The sequence below is a fragment of the Sinocyclocheilus grahami genome, unplaced genomic scaffold, assembly GCF_001515645.1.
Source record: "Sinocyclocheilus grahami isolate Dianchi unplaced genomic scaffold, SAMN03320097.WGS_v1.1 scaffold647.1, whole genome shotgun sequence".
NCBI lineage: Eukaryota > Metazoa > Chordata > Actinopteri > Cypriniformes > Cyprinidae > Sinocyclocheilus > Sinocyclocheilus grahami.
This window is the reverse complement of record NW_015505826.1, coordinates 507,022-521,147: the sequence shown is the minus strand read 5'-3', so window position 1 is coordinate 521,147 and position 14,126 is coordinate 507,022. Positions and strand designations below refer to the sequence as shown.

General features: G+C 37.9%; 1 protein-coding gene and 1 long non-coding RNA gene across 3 annotated transcripts in view; one reads left to right on the top strand and one right to left on the bottom strand.

The window, feature by feature from the left end:
• zeb2b (zinc finger E-box binding homeobox 2b) overlaps positions 1–14,126 on the top strand; it is a 78,548-nt gene that overhangs the window by 22,098 nt on the left and 42,324 nt on the right. The gene's annotated exons all lie outside the window — the stretch shown is intronic.
• On the bottom strand, positions 370–1,174 carry LOC107558526 (uncharacterized). The gene is made up of 3 exons (XR_001605491.1): positions 1,014–1,174; positions 775–843; positions 370–692 (listed from the first exon to the last, which is right to left on the bottom strand). It is a non-coding gene; the product is annotated as an uncharacterized lncRNA (long non-coding RNA).

The window sequence follows — 14,126 nt, the reverse complement described above, 5'->3', positions numbered from 1 at the left end:
CACACACACACACACACACACACACACACACACACACACACACACATAGTTGTGTTTTTATCCGTACATGTCCGTATTGGGCCGTGTCGAATACCTCGCACTTAATTACTATTTATTGGAAGTCCCGCTCATCCTCTTTTATCGCTCCTCTAAATAATTTCCGCAAATAAGAGGGTTTCGGGCTCCTGCATGCGACGGCATCTCAGCTTCCACCCATCAAAGTTTAATTGAAGCCGCGTTTTAGTTTTTGAATAAAGAACACTTAAAAAATTTAGATGCAAATTATTCTGCATTATTCATGCTCTCGTCGTCCTTGTAGATTTAAACATTTGTGAGGCCACCTTGATTTGAGTCATTACCTCGACTCGGGCTGTTCCGTCATGAATAAGGTATTTCCTACAAGTGCAGCACTCACCCGATGAGCTTTTAAAGTGCCTTTACACTCCGTCTGCGCAGCGCGAATGAGCGAATCGAGTGAAATCCGTCTCAGGTGGCGGATCCTGACAGGAGAGAGAGACTCTTTTCTCTGCGAAGTCTCGGATCGCTCCGCTCTTTGGGAACGCGACCAACTTTACCTGAAAGCCAGAAGAGATCCTCAGAAATAAGGCAGCTTTGTTTGAGAATCCTGCTCAATTTGTGCTCCGTTTGTAGCGATGAGGGGTGAACAGCCCTCGAGAGGCACATCTGAACACCTGGGAGAGAGACAGACAGTTCTTTTTAATTACTCGACACGGATTGTCGCTGCTCTTGCGATCCCAGATTATTGACTGTTACCTGTATGGACTGACATGTGGGATCAATTGTAATTTGCTTTAGCGTTTCTTCAGATGTGGCTCGAGGATTCTTGAACACACACAAACACAAACACACACACACACACACACAAACACACACACGCACACACACGCACGCACACACACACACACACACAGAGGTTTTTAGCGAGGTGCAGAAGATGAAGCGGTGATGATATGATTTGAAACATCCTGGCTCTTAGCATCACTTAAATCTACCTCGCAAGAACAAACTGGAGTCTTTAAATTATTCCTTTTCATCTGCACGCAAACAGCCATAAAGTGATGAAATCTGCGGATCCCAGAAGCTTTTACTCTTAAAGTCTAAAGCGCTGCCCAAATCTGCAGTAATGAAACCGTTGTTTGTTTGTTTGCCGAGAGAGAAAACCTAAGAGTAAGAGAGAGAAAGAGAGAGAAAGAGAGCGCTCCTGTGGCCCCTGCAAGAAAAATAAAGTAGTTGACACAGTGTCTCGATCATCTTTACTACCCGCTGGAAGAATTAATATTTAAACATTCTAATAATGCGGCTTGCCTTGCATGCACTTTTAAGCAAAGCAACAATATTTTTCACCTGGGGTAACAATGATTTTTCATCCTGCTGAGTGCAATTTCCCTTTCTAATGCGTCTGTGGAGCTTCCACCGTTGGGCAGGCCGAATTTCCTCTTTATTATTTCCCACTGAAAGAGAAAAAAATATTCATAGAGGTAAATATATTGAAATGAATTTTCGTGTCCATGAGCAAAGAAGAGCTCAGGCCGCCGTCTCTCCCTCCAAAGCGGTGTAATGATTGGAAAAAACCTTCTGCATTATGGGAGAAAGGGTGCGGAAAAATCTAAATATACACGTGCTGAAATCGTCTGCTATTTGAAAATCTTGCGCTTTCCTTCGAAACATCATCAGTTTTTTTCTTTCTTTATTTTCCCCACAATCGCTCCTGACAACTGGGGTGTCAAAAAAAATTTATTTAGTTTGAACAAATGCATATCACCTGGAGCGCAACGCTCGTCTGATTTTCTCTTTCGCTCTCTTTTGCCTTAAAGGTTTTTAAAAAGCCACTAAATAGGTGGCGCGCCTGCAACACAATCACACATCCCAACAAACAAACAGAAAAGAAAAGATGTGTAGAAATGAGTGTAGATATTCCCGGTGGAGTCGAGCGGAAAGGATGCGTGCGGAGATCTGCTGTGTGTCACGGAAAATGGATTCCTGAAGCCTGAAGCCTTTGTAATTGATCACGAAAATGAATTTTTGAGTTGTGTGGGCAAATTGAATGACATAAATAAGAGTTATGGTCTCCTTTTCTGTTTATGTGTAGCTGTATAGTTGAAATAGAAAGAGGCTGTGTGTGTGTGTGTGTGTGTGTGTGTGTGTCTGATATGCACTAGTGCTGGATGACATAGTGAATATTTACACTATAGTTGTCATTTAATATGCTGGCGATATAAATTTAAGCAACACTGTGGGTATAATGAACAAGAGCAAAAATACAGATGTATTAATAGTTTTTGCATTTAAACTTCAGTTGCAAAAATGTCATTAGATTCATTTGAATTCAGTTTGAATCGGTTCGGACCAGGCTTTTTAGTGAACTGATTCAGTGATACGTTTGTGTCATGCAGGAAGGTTCACAGGAGTCTCCATGCGGCACTTTCATGTATTCTTTAAGTTTCTTTAAAATATATGTGCATAAGTAATTTGTTATAATTATTATAACTCATTTTGAATTTATATAAATGTAAGCAACACTGTGAATATATGTGAAGAGAGTGGAAATACATATGTTTCAATAGTGTTTTGCATTAAAAAAAAATGCAGTTTGAATAGTTTCCGCCATGCAAAACTGTTCCCAGGAGTCTCCATGTGGCATTTTCATGTTAAAAATAAATTAATAAATAATTGAAAATATTTGCATAAATAATATGTTTATTATTTTGTATGATTATACTGGTGTATATAAAGGGAAATGTTTAAGTAATGAAACAGGTTCACTTATGTATCAAGATATATATTTAACATCACCAAAAGACTCAAAAGTATCACATAAAAAGTCGTTCCCTGCGATATGAATGTTACAGTGCAAATGCAGGTGGAAATTTTCCTCGTAAGCCTTTCATGTCAAACCTCCGGTGAGCTTTACTAAAGCACACACATACAAGCTTTTATGCACTTATTGCTCTCTAGAGCTCTTCAAAGAGATGCAGTTTTTCCTGCGACGTCTCACCTGATTGAAATCTAACAGCTGCTGCGCTTCGTCTCTCATCTGTCGAGGTGGGAAAGAAACAGACGATTAGTTTCCACTTCACTCCGTTTGAGTCTCGCACGTCTCTGCGGCGCGTCAGACCGGCCTTTGAAAAGAGATCGCTCATGCTAAAGGGGCTCTGACAGGGCAAGGGCAACAGCCTCGGGTTCATCTCTACCCCACGGCAAAACAGAGCAGCGCTGCTGGCTACACACACACACACAACACACACACACACTCACACACACACACACACACACTCTCTCACTCACACACACACTCTCTCTCTCTCACACACACACACACACACACACACACACGCAGGTGAAACCAGAGATGGGTTGTAACTAGATGACAGATTAAAGAAACAGTTTGCTGAAAAACAAAACTGCTGATATCCTTTACTCATCCTTATGTTGTTCCAGACCCGTAGGCTTTCTCTCTTCTGTGAAAGAAAATAGGAGATGCTTAGCAGAATGTTCACGCTGCTCTTTTCCATATAAAAATCATCCTAATTTGGACGTTTAAAGACTGTACAAATGCTACAATAAAAACCTGTTAATTGATTAAATTGATTAATGGTTAAAGTTCTCTTAAGTCCCGTTCACACCAAAAACGACACCTATAAACACAATTATACCTATATTAGTGTCCGCAACAATGTACAATAATTGTGTTTATTCAAAATGTGCAATGCAGTTTTGTTGTCTTCTGCCTTAAATACTTGAACTCTTTAAAGAAGGATGGATTCTGATTGGCTTGGTCTTTATCGTTCATCAGCTGGAAAAAAAAATCAATCTAAAAGTGATTCAAACTAAATTTTAATAATGATTTTTAATCGTTGTCACAGTTATCATTCTTGGTGTGAAAAAGCCTGTACTGTATACATTGAAAAACTGTAATAGATAGAAATCTCATGTAATTTTGCATTAAAATATTGTTAAATGTAGAGTTTGGAAGTGAAAATGAAGTCATATCATAATTTACAGTGAAAAGCATAAATTGACATTCCGAAATCTCACAGTTGATGTTTTTTCATTGAAATAACTATGTTTCTTCTTAATTTTTTCTTATCAGTTATGCAAATTAGTTTTTTTATTTTACACCTTATGTTGTTAAATCAGTGTTTATTGCATTGTTTCAGTGTCATGTATGTTACCACGATGGTGTTTTTTTTTATTAGAGACACTGTGCGTGCACCTTCTATATTAGTGTTTGCGTTTTATGGAAAAGCTATTTGATGAATTGTGATTCGACATATGGCTTTCTATTTATCAGCTGTTTTAAGGTGGTTGTCAGTATAAGTAAAAATCAGATTTTAGTAATCTGCTATATTAACAGTAAGTTAATGAACCATTTCAGGTTTTTACAATTAATCGAATACGTTCAGTGTGTAAAATTGCTACAGTATTTTTACAGTAAAAAAATCACAAATTTTCCTTTTTGTTTCAGTACAGTGGGCATGAACGTGAACAGATACTTTTACACTAAAAAATGACAAGAAAAACACCATAAAGTTTCGGTTTAACATTCTGCTAAACCTTTCCTTTTGTCTTATGGGTTTGCAACAACAAGAGTGCGAGTGAGCGATTTCATTTTTGAGGTAACTGCCCCTTTAAGGCTGCGGTGCAAGCGTAGACACACACAGTCTGTCGTCCCTGGAGAAGCTCTGTGTCTGACTCTCTCAGTTATAGTAATATGGAGAGGCTCTGGAACACCTTTTTAAAACGTAATTGATTCTTTTTAAGCAGCGGCCCGCGCTGACACACTGCATTATGATCTGGAGAGCAGCAGTCGGATGGAGCGGCCCGTCGCTGTGTGTCGCCGGGAATTACTCTGGACTGCTGGGAATGTGGGTTAGACGGATGGGGATTTGCTGTGGGTCGGCCCAGATGACATTCAGACAATTAGATAAACTCATATCTAATTTAAGTACAACTGACAACAGCGGTGCACTGGAATGCGTCACACATGCGTGCAGAATGTTTGTCTAACTTTCTTGCATAGTGTGTGTGTGTGTGTGTGTGTGTGTTTTAGAATGTATGTTTTGTGCTGCTGTTTCTATGAGTTAATCAATCAGACTCATGTTTGCACACATGAATCAACATTCAGGAGGTTGGTATTGCTCGGGTGTTGCTCCTTCTTAATGGAAAGAGCCATGGAGTTCCTGGATATGTTTTATTGACATATCAACTTTATCTCAGAAGTTTCTCCTAAAATTCCTCAAGAATAATGAAATAGACTAAAACGAGTCACTGTAAATAAATATATATATATATATATATATCTGTTGGTTTAGCTTAATCCACACAATTTTTAATTAATTGAAACTCAAAATATCGAGCTAACACAAAGAAGACACTTTTTTTAAACTTTGTGTTTTGTTGCGATCATTTTAAAGTTGCACTGCAAAAAAATAATTAAATTAAATTAAATGAATAATTACATAATATAACATTTAAAATACTTTTTTTTTTAAGTGTATTTTTGACTTGATTTCCAGTACAAATATCTAAATTCTTAAATCTAGATACAAGCAAAATATATTGTGTTGTTTTCTGAAAATATATCAAAATTAAGCGAATTTTTGCTTAAGAGAACAAAAATTTGCCAGTGGGGTCAGAATTTTTTTTTCTTGTTTTTAGCATCAACTCACTTAATTTGGATACATTTTTGGTCACTTTGCTTCTTAAATAAATGTATTTTGATTTAGGAACGTTTAGATATGTGTGCTGGAAAATGTGTACCTTTTTTTTTTCAGTTCATCCAAGAGTATAAAGCTATAAAATGAATGTGGAGAGCAGCTCAGGTCAGAAATGTTTGAGTTTATATTGACATCTCTGACTTCTGATTGGAGACTTTTGGCAACAGTTTTAAGAGAAACATCTAATTTATTATTCTTTTTTTTATTTAAATTTTTTTTTTTTACTACAGTAAATGTTCGCCATGCATCAGGAGCCGTCAGTCTAAAGTCAAGTGAGTGAGTGGTGCATTTTTTTTAGATAGTTGAGCTCAGATTGAAGGACTCAAGAAGAGGTTTACGTGTGCTAGTAAAGACACGCTCTCTGAAGCATGCACTGTTTCTGAGCGCGAGTTTGAGACCGCATCGGACGGCGGGTTACAAGACACTCTGAATGAGTGACAGAGAGCCGCATGCTTCAGAAAACCCATGAAAGACAGAAATAAAACCAGAGAAGAGGACTGTAAGTGCAAACCCGTCTCTCTCTCAGCAGCTGTCGCGTGTACAGTGACCTTGGTAATTGTGATGGTCATTAAAATAAGTGCTCATTATTCTTCAAGGTGTGTCTCAGCATTACACAGATCACACTCACGCTCTCACACACACACACACACACACACACACACACTAATGAAACCTGTTATTGTGATTGCATTCTGCTCCGTATTACCCACCAATCAATATTAACAGCTCGTAAAAAACTGCGCTGAAGAGATTAGCCTCAGAAATGAGCAGATATACTTAAACAAAGTGCATCGAGCGCAGGGTGTTAGGCTCGCTCCAAACTGACAGATGAGTGTGAGAATATCACTCTAATAAGAGCAAAATTCGAGTTTTATGGCTGTTTGTTGCTTTGAGAAAATTGACACTACTGTTAAAAAGTTTGTGGTCGGAAAGATTTTTCTAATGTTTTTTTTCAAAGAAGTCTCTTCTGTTCACCAAAGCTGCATTTATTTGATCAAAAATAGTAAAATTGTGAAATATTATTTAAATTTCAAACAGCTGTTTTCTATGTGAATCTCTGTTAAACTGTAATGTATTTCTGTGATGCGCAGCTGTATTTTCAGCATCATTCCTCCAGTCTTCAGTGTCACATGATCTTCAGAAATCAGTATAATATGCTGATCTGCTGCTCGAGAAACATTTCTGATTATTATCAATGTTGAAAACAGTCGTGCTGCACAATATTTTTATGGAAACCGTGATACATTTTATTTTTCAGGATTCACAGATGAACAGAAAGTTCAAAAGAACAGCATTTATTTGAAATAGAAATATTTTGTAACATTATAAATGTCTTTACTGCCACTTTTGATCAATTTATTGCAGCCTTGATTAATACAAGTATAAATCCTACTGACCCCAAACTTTTAAACGGTAGAGTATATGTTAGCGTAATCCTACAAGTTAATAAAATGCATTTTCAGTAAGTAAATAAAGTTCATTTGGAGTTCATGTTAATTGGCTTTATCTCTCATCAGTAACAAAACCTCAAGCATTATTTGGATTAGGGATGCACTGATATCACTTTTTTCAGTACTCGCCCGATACCGATACTTTTATTTTGGTACTTGCCGATACTGAGTACCGATACCAATATTTTCATTGCATTTGTACATTTTTTAAATATTGGGTACAGAAACCAAAAGGGTATGTATAATGTTAGTTGGTTAACTTCATTTATCAAATAGATAGTCAAACCAACATTTATTCAACATTTCTCACATTATCAAAGTTTATTCGCTGTTGTTTAGAAAATGGTAATAAAATATGACAGAAACTCAGAGTTAAACGGAGTCAGAACAAATTCAGCTTGATAATGCTAGATAACTTTGATCGAGAGAGTCTTACATAACATGCAGAATTGACGCGCTACATGTAAACGATATTCTTTGTTGTATTTTCCTGTCAAAATAACGCAGTTCCTTTGGTATTCTTTAGCTTTTAAGAACTGCCGGATTCTCCAGTAGGGGGCGGAACTAATGTGCAAACGACAATCTCATTGGTTGGCGCTCACCTATCATCATCCCCGTTTTGATTTCAGCAAATCAGTTCGAGCGAACGCACACAACCTGATTAATATTCATGAATCCAGCAACTTGTTAATCCTTGGTGCGTTTTATATTGTTCTTATTAGTAGAATTCATATAATAATAATAATAATAATAATAATTATTATTATTATTATTATTATTATATGAATTCTACTAATAAGAACAATATAAAACGCACCAAGGATTAACAAGTTGCTGGATTCATGAATATTAATCAGGTTGTGTGCGTTCGCTCGAACTGATTTGCTGAAATCAAAACGGGGATGATGATAGGTGAGCGCCAACCAATGAGATTGTCGTTTGCACATTAGTTCCGCCCCCTACTGGAGAATCCGGCAGTTCTTAAAAGCTAAAGAATACCAAAGGAACTGCGTTATTTTGACAGGAAAATACAACAAAGAATATCGTTTACATGTAGCGCGTCAATTCTGCATGTTATGTAAGACTCTCTCGCTCGCTCTCACTTTGCACGTGTGCGAGAAAGTGACGACGAGTCGTGCACATTCACACTAGAGTTTACGGTACGCCGAATACACAAACACAGGTGGGCTGCGCATCCATTCAGATTAACTGAAAAATAGCACAGATCGCTTGATGGAGTGAGCGTTCGGCAAGTGAAATATCTGAGCTAAACTTATACTTAGCCTCCAACTCACACACTGGCAAGTAAAATCTAAAAATGTATTAGCCATTGGCTAATATTAGACATCATTTAGTTGCCCAGAGTGAAGATTTAGTCGCATATGCGAGTGATTCGTACTCGCAATGTCAAGGGTTGGTTAGACTGATTCAGACTAGTAACCCTTTTTAACTGGTCCTTTTACTGCTATATGTAATCAGTAGGGCTCCATTTTTGAGAAGACTAAGATAGTTTTGGGAAATACAAAGTTACCAGACTAATTGGGCATATCTTCTTTAGCACCAACTAGCATACTAGTTATTAGGAAAATCCATGTGTATTTAGCATTGCACACACCTATTTCACTGATTACTTAACCTGTTGAGCTGTACGGTCCCACATATGGGATTTTTATTTCCGTGCCCCTGGGAGTACGGTCCCACATATGGGATTTAGAACGTTCGGTGACGTCACATACTTGCCGATACCGTACCAATATTCCAATATTTTCATTGCATTTGTACATTTTTAAAATATTGGGTACAGAAACCAAAAGGGTATGTATAATGTTAACTTCATTAGGGACAAGTAGTACAGCCTAGCTCATTTCACACAGGCTGCTAGATTCACTTTCGGTAGAAAGTCGTGAATGCCTAAGGTTGAAAATAAATGATCATTATAGTGAATGCCCCTATAAATGGTCTTATATTTACGATGTTGTTTTAATCCAAATGCTAAGTGAGCGAACATCAATAAAGATCACACAACAGAAGTGCGCTCTCTCGCTCTCTCTCTCCCTCCCTACCATTAAGTAACTTGTGCATTGTTTTACTTACTTCTTTTTGACATATCCGACCGAACTACAAACCTTCCAGTGATGTCTGTGAGAAAGGGATATTCACTCGACAAGCTCGCGCATCTGCGCCACCGCGCGCTCAATCCACTCAGCGTGCTTTGCTTACCAGCTGGCGCAAATTAGCTATACTTTCATTAATACTGAATGTTTTATATTCACTGCATACATATACTTCTTAGACATCTTTAATCTCTAATAACTCAATTCTGTTGTCGGTGTTTCTTTGTCTGAATATGGCACTTATCACGTGCTGTGTGGTATCAGCCGCGCTCAATCCACTCAGCGTGCTTTGCTTACCAGCTGGCGCAAATTAGCTATACTTTCATTAATACTGAATGTTTTATATTCACTGCATACATATACTTCTTAGACATCTTTAATCTCTAATAACTCAATTCTGTTGTCGGTGTTTCTTTGTCTGAATATGGCACTTATCACGTGCTGTGTGGTATCAGCGTTTGGTATCGGGGCATTTTAACGAGTACGAGTACAGGAGCTCAGTATCGGGCCCGATATCGATACCAGTATCGGTATCGGTGCATCCCTAATTTGGATCATTTGACAGATGATAATTTAAAAGGACAGTTCACCAAAAAAATTTAAATTAGACCATTATTTACTCACCCTCAAGCCATCCAGGCGTATATGACTTCCTTAATAAAAAGGCACTTTTTATTATGGATGGATGTGATTTATTTCACTTATTTTGGACTGATGCACTGCAACACCGGCTGACTGCCATTAAACAGCTTGGGAAATCAAAGACAATTTTTTATATAACTCCGACGGGATTCATCTGAAAGAAGGAAGTCATATACACCTAGGATGCCTTGAGGGTGAGTAATTCATCGGCTAATTTGCATTTTTGGGTGAACTATCCCTTTAAATAAATACACTTGATGACACACAAATACGTGACGTATCATGAGCAAACTTTTCATTAGTGATTTCAGGACCCTGTAACACAATTTCAGCAGTCTGTTTAGTATATTTTGTCGCATTTAAAGCATAAGTTTCATTGCAGTAATCAGCGCTGAGCTTCACAGATAGAGACAGTAACGCTTCTCTCTGTCAGCCGTTCTAAAACAAGGCCTGTAATTGTGCCAGTGACCTGATCTGTGTCTGGGAGGCAGAGAATGTGTAATTATCGCTTGTTAACCAGGACGGCGCACCTGCTACACTGAAAAAGGTTTGAAGAAACAGCGCTGGCAACCTCTAGAGCTGCCAATCACGAGAAAGAGAGAGAGAGAGAGAGGGGCTATGCTGCAATTCTTCGAAACACGTCTGAGCAGTTAAATGCGATGCTGTGTTTGCTCTGCTACAATAGAGTGAACATTACCCAGCACAACTCTCATTATTACACACACACACACACACACACACACACACTCACATTACTGGCTCACATTGTTGGTTTCGAATAGCGCTCCTGCATTTCTGAGATTTGCTCATTATGCGGCATATTAAAGGCGTGAGTCAGTAATCAACCCGCGCTTCGAGCCAAAGGAGAGCGCCGCCGCTTCACGTATCCCGGCAACAATGCACGCTCCCTCGAACCGCAGCGACCGGAGAAATTGTTTAGTAAATACAGGACGGATCGTGTTTTATTAAGCTGGCCTGACACCATTCACTCACGCAGAGCGCCGGAGAGCGCGTGTACCTGCCTGATAATCACGAGCGTTCAGATATGTCGACACAATGGCAAACACGCCGGTATTCATCGCAGACGGAAAGAATTGTAGGGAGACAAAAAAAAGAGGTCTAAAATCACTGAACGGAAACAAGATACAACCGAGAACATGACACACAAATCACATTTTCTCTTTCCACTTGTCTTTGTTCTGTTTTTTTGTTCTGGCCTGCTTGTTGAAGTTGAACGTGAAGCGTGTCAGACGCGGAGCAGAGAGATGGAGGTTTTAGAGGAGAAGCGCTAGACGCGGGGGGATTGGAGGGCCGTCGGCTCACCTGTCAGAGCGGGGCCCCTTTTGATGGCTTTACTGGAGGCTGATGGGAGCGGTCAGTCCCGCGTCTAACACGCTACACGCATGCAGCTGACAGATACCGGGCCGTGATCCGCAAAACAGGCGTGTTTGTTGCTTTAAATGTCTGAGCACACATAGCAATGCCTATATGATCGCCAGCAGGGTCATTATAGTTAACTAAACCTTATCCTAAACCATTAAAATAAAAAAATAAATAAAATACAGATAAATAATCTTAACCTTATTTTATTTCATCTAGTTTCCAAAACAGCATTTCTCATTTTAATTTAGTTTAACTTAATATACTAAAATAAATCAACTGAAATACAAATTAAGAACTATATAGAAATGTTTTTAAATACATTTTGTAAAAAAAAAAATTACAAAAACACCATACAAACTTTAACATTAAAATGCAAAGTACAAAAATAAAAACTCAAAATATTAAACATATTAACATTATTGTATTTCAGCTAGTTGCCAAAGCAACATTTCTCATTTTCCTTAAGTTTGATGTTGATATACTAAAATAACTAAAGCTAAAACTAAAATGCAAATTAAGAACTATATTGAAATATTTTACATTTTTTAATAAAAATAATTATATAAAAATGACAAAAATGCAACAAAATAAAAAATACAAATACAACAAAAAATAATAATAATAATATATATACAGTATATATATATATATATATATTTATTTATTTATTTTTTTTGTTGTTGTTGAGTACTTCGAAACTACGATTCGGTCAGAATAAAAGCTGCTAACAAAACACGGGTAACTAAATATTCAATAAGTAAACTATGAGATGACGTAAACATATTGGCTATTAATTTGCACACATTTTAAAACGGAAAATTAATAACACCCTAATTTAAATAACTACACCAACAACAGCATTCAACTAAATATTTGGATGCTATTTATAGATATACAATGTCAAGCAGAGACTCAAACGAATCAGATTCATTTCGGTGTCCAAATGAACTGATTCACTAAAATGAACCAGATTCACCAAAGCAGTTTTAGCAAGTGCAGTTCAGTCATGTGACTTTTCTGTTCATGCACTGTATTTATAACCACAGATACTAAGAAAAATAAATATTGATCATTTGATTTGATCAATATCAGGTACCAGAAAACACTTGTACTGATCTCAAGGTAGCAAATCTGATATTTCATTGTTTTTTTATACATTTAATCCACAATCAATGTGTTGTTATACAAAAACAAAAAAAAAATCACAGTACATAAAGCGAATGAGGTAGGGTTTGGTTATGTGATGCATGACCTGGCTCTGTAAAACGTAACTGACTGCTGGATAACGACTGTCAGGCTGCTGAATAATGTAGTTGAGTTGGTAACATTGCTTCTGTAGTTACTCCCCGCATTAGCTCATATTACAGTTTGTGATTTTCTTTGGTATTAATTATAGATGCGATTTGAAGAAGTCCAAGCGTTTGCAGTTGTGCGAATGCTCCGAGACTCGATCCGATCCCCTCGGGAGCACCGCCACTGTTTAACCGTGTGACATGTTGTCATATTGGAGAGCGGCGAAAGAAAGAAAGAAATCAATTGGCAATTAAATGCTGCACCTTGTGACGATGACAAAAGGCAGTGAGAGAGAGAGAGAGAGAGAGGGAGGAGAAGGTAATGAAACTCTAATGACTATTCATAAGCGATTTGCAGGCCTCTGATCCAGCTGAGTGGAAGTTGTGCCCTCTGGTCTTAGAGTCTGTCAGCTCGGCTCTCCTCAACCCTTCCCTGACATCACCGAATTACCCAGCAGGCCCTGGGGCGCGACTCGGGATGCCACTCTCTCACACATCTGCCGCACTAAAGGTGCCACCTTAGGACAAAACAGCCAGAACCACTAAAGTGTAAATACCTGAAATTGACAAGGGCTGATACCTTTTCCCCCGCGCGCCACATCGCCCGCTTCTCTCGCGGCACGAATGCACATTTTTCGTCTTTTCTTCCCGGGTGCGTCTTTTTTCTGCGAGCTCTAGTACACAGTACACAGGGCTTTCTGTTTGCATGTGTGTATGTGTGTGGGTGTGTGTGTGTTGAACTTGTGACCAATAGGTGGTAAATTAGTTAAATTAGAGTTCGAGAAACGGTCCTAAACGGTTTCCACGCATAGTTTTGGTGTGTACAGTACATATGAACTGTGTTCCAAACCCTAGTGAGTGCCCTTAATAGATAGCATTCAAATCAAAATAAAATCTCACAAGTGACTGATTTTGAACATACAGGTAGCAAAGTCATGTGCCACATGTATAGGCCGTAAATAAATATGTGTGTGTGTGTGTTGAACTTGTGACCAATAGGTGGTAAATTAGTTAAATTAGAGTTCGAGAAACGGTCCTAAACGGTTTCCACGCATAGTTTTGGTGTGTACAGTACATATGAACTGTGTTCCAAACCCTAGTGAGTGCCCTTAATAGATAGCATTCAAATCAAAATAAAATCTCACAAGTGACTGATTTTGAACATACAGGTAGCAAAGTCATGTGCCACATGTATAGGCCGTAAATAAATAAATGCATAAATAAATAAACAAATGCATAAATAAATAAACGATATTGTTACTTAATATTAGCTGAAATAAAAACATTTCTCATTTTCACTTGAGGTACTGAAATAACTAAAACTGAAATAAAAATGTATAAAAACGACATAGATATATTAAAAAACATACTAAAAATGACAAAAACACACACTAAAACTATAAATCATTGCTTTGCGGAATATATACAGTATAGCAAAAATCACACACACACACACACACACACACACACACACTCTCTCACACACACACACACACACACACACTC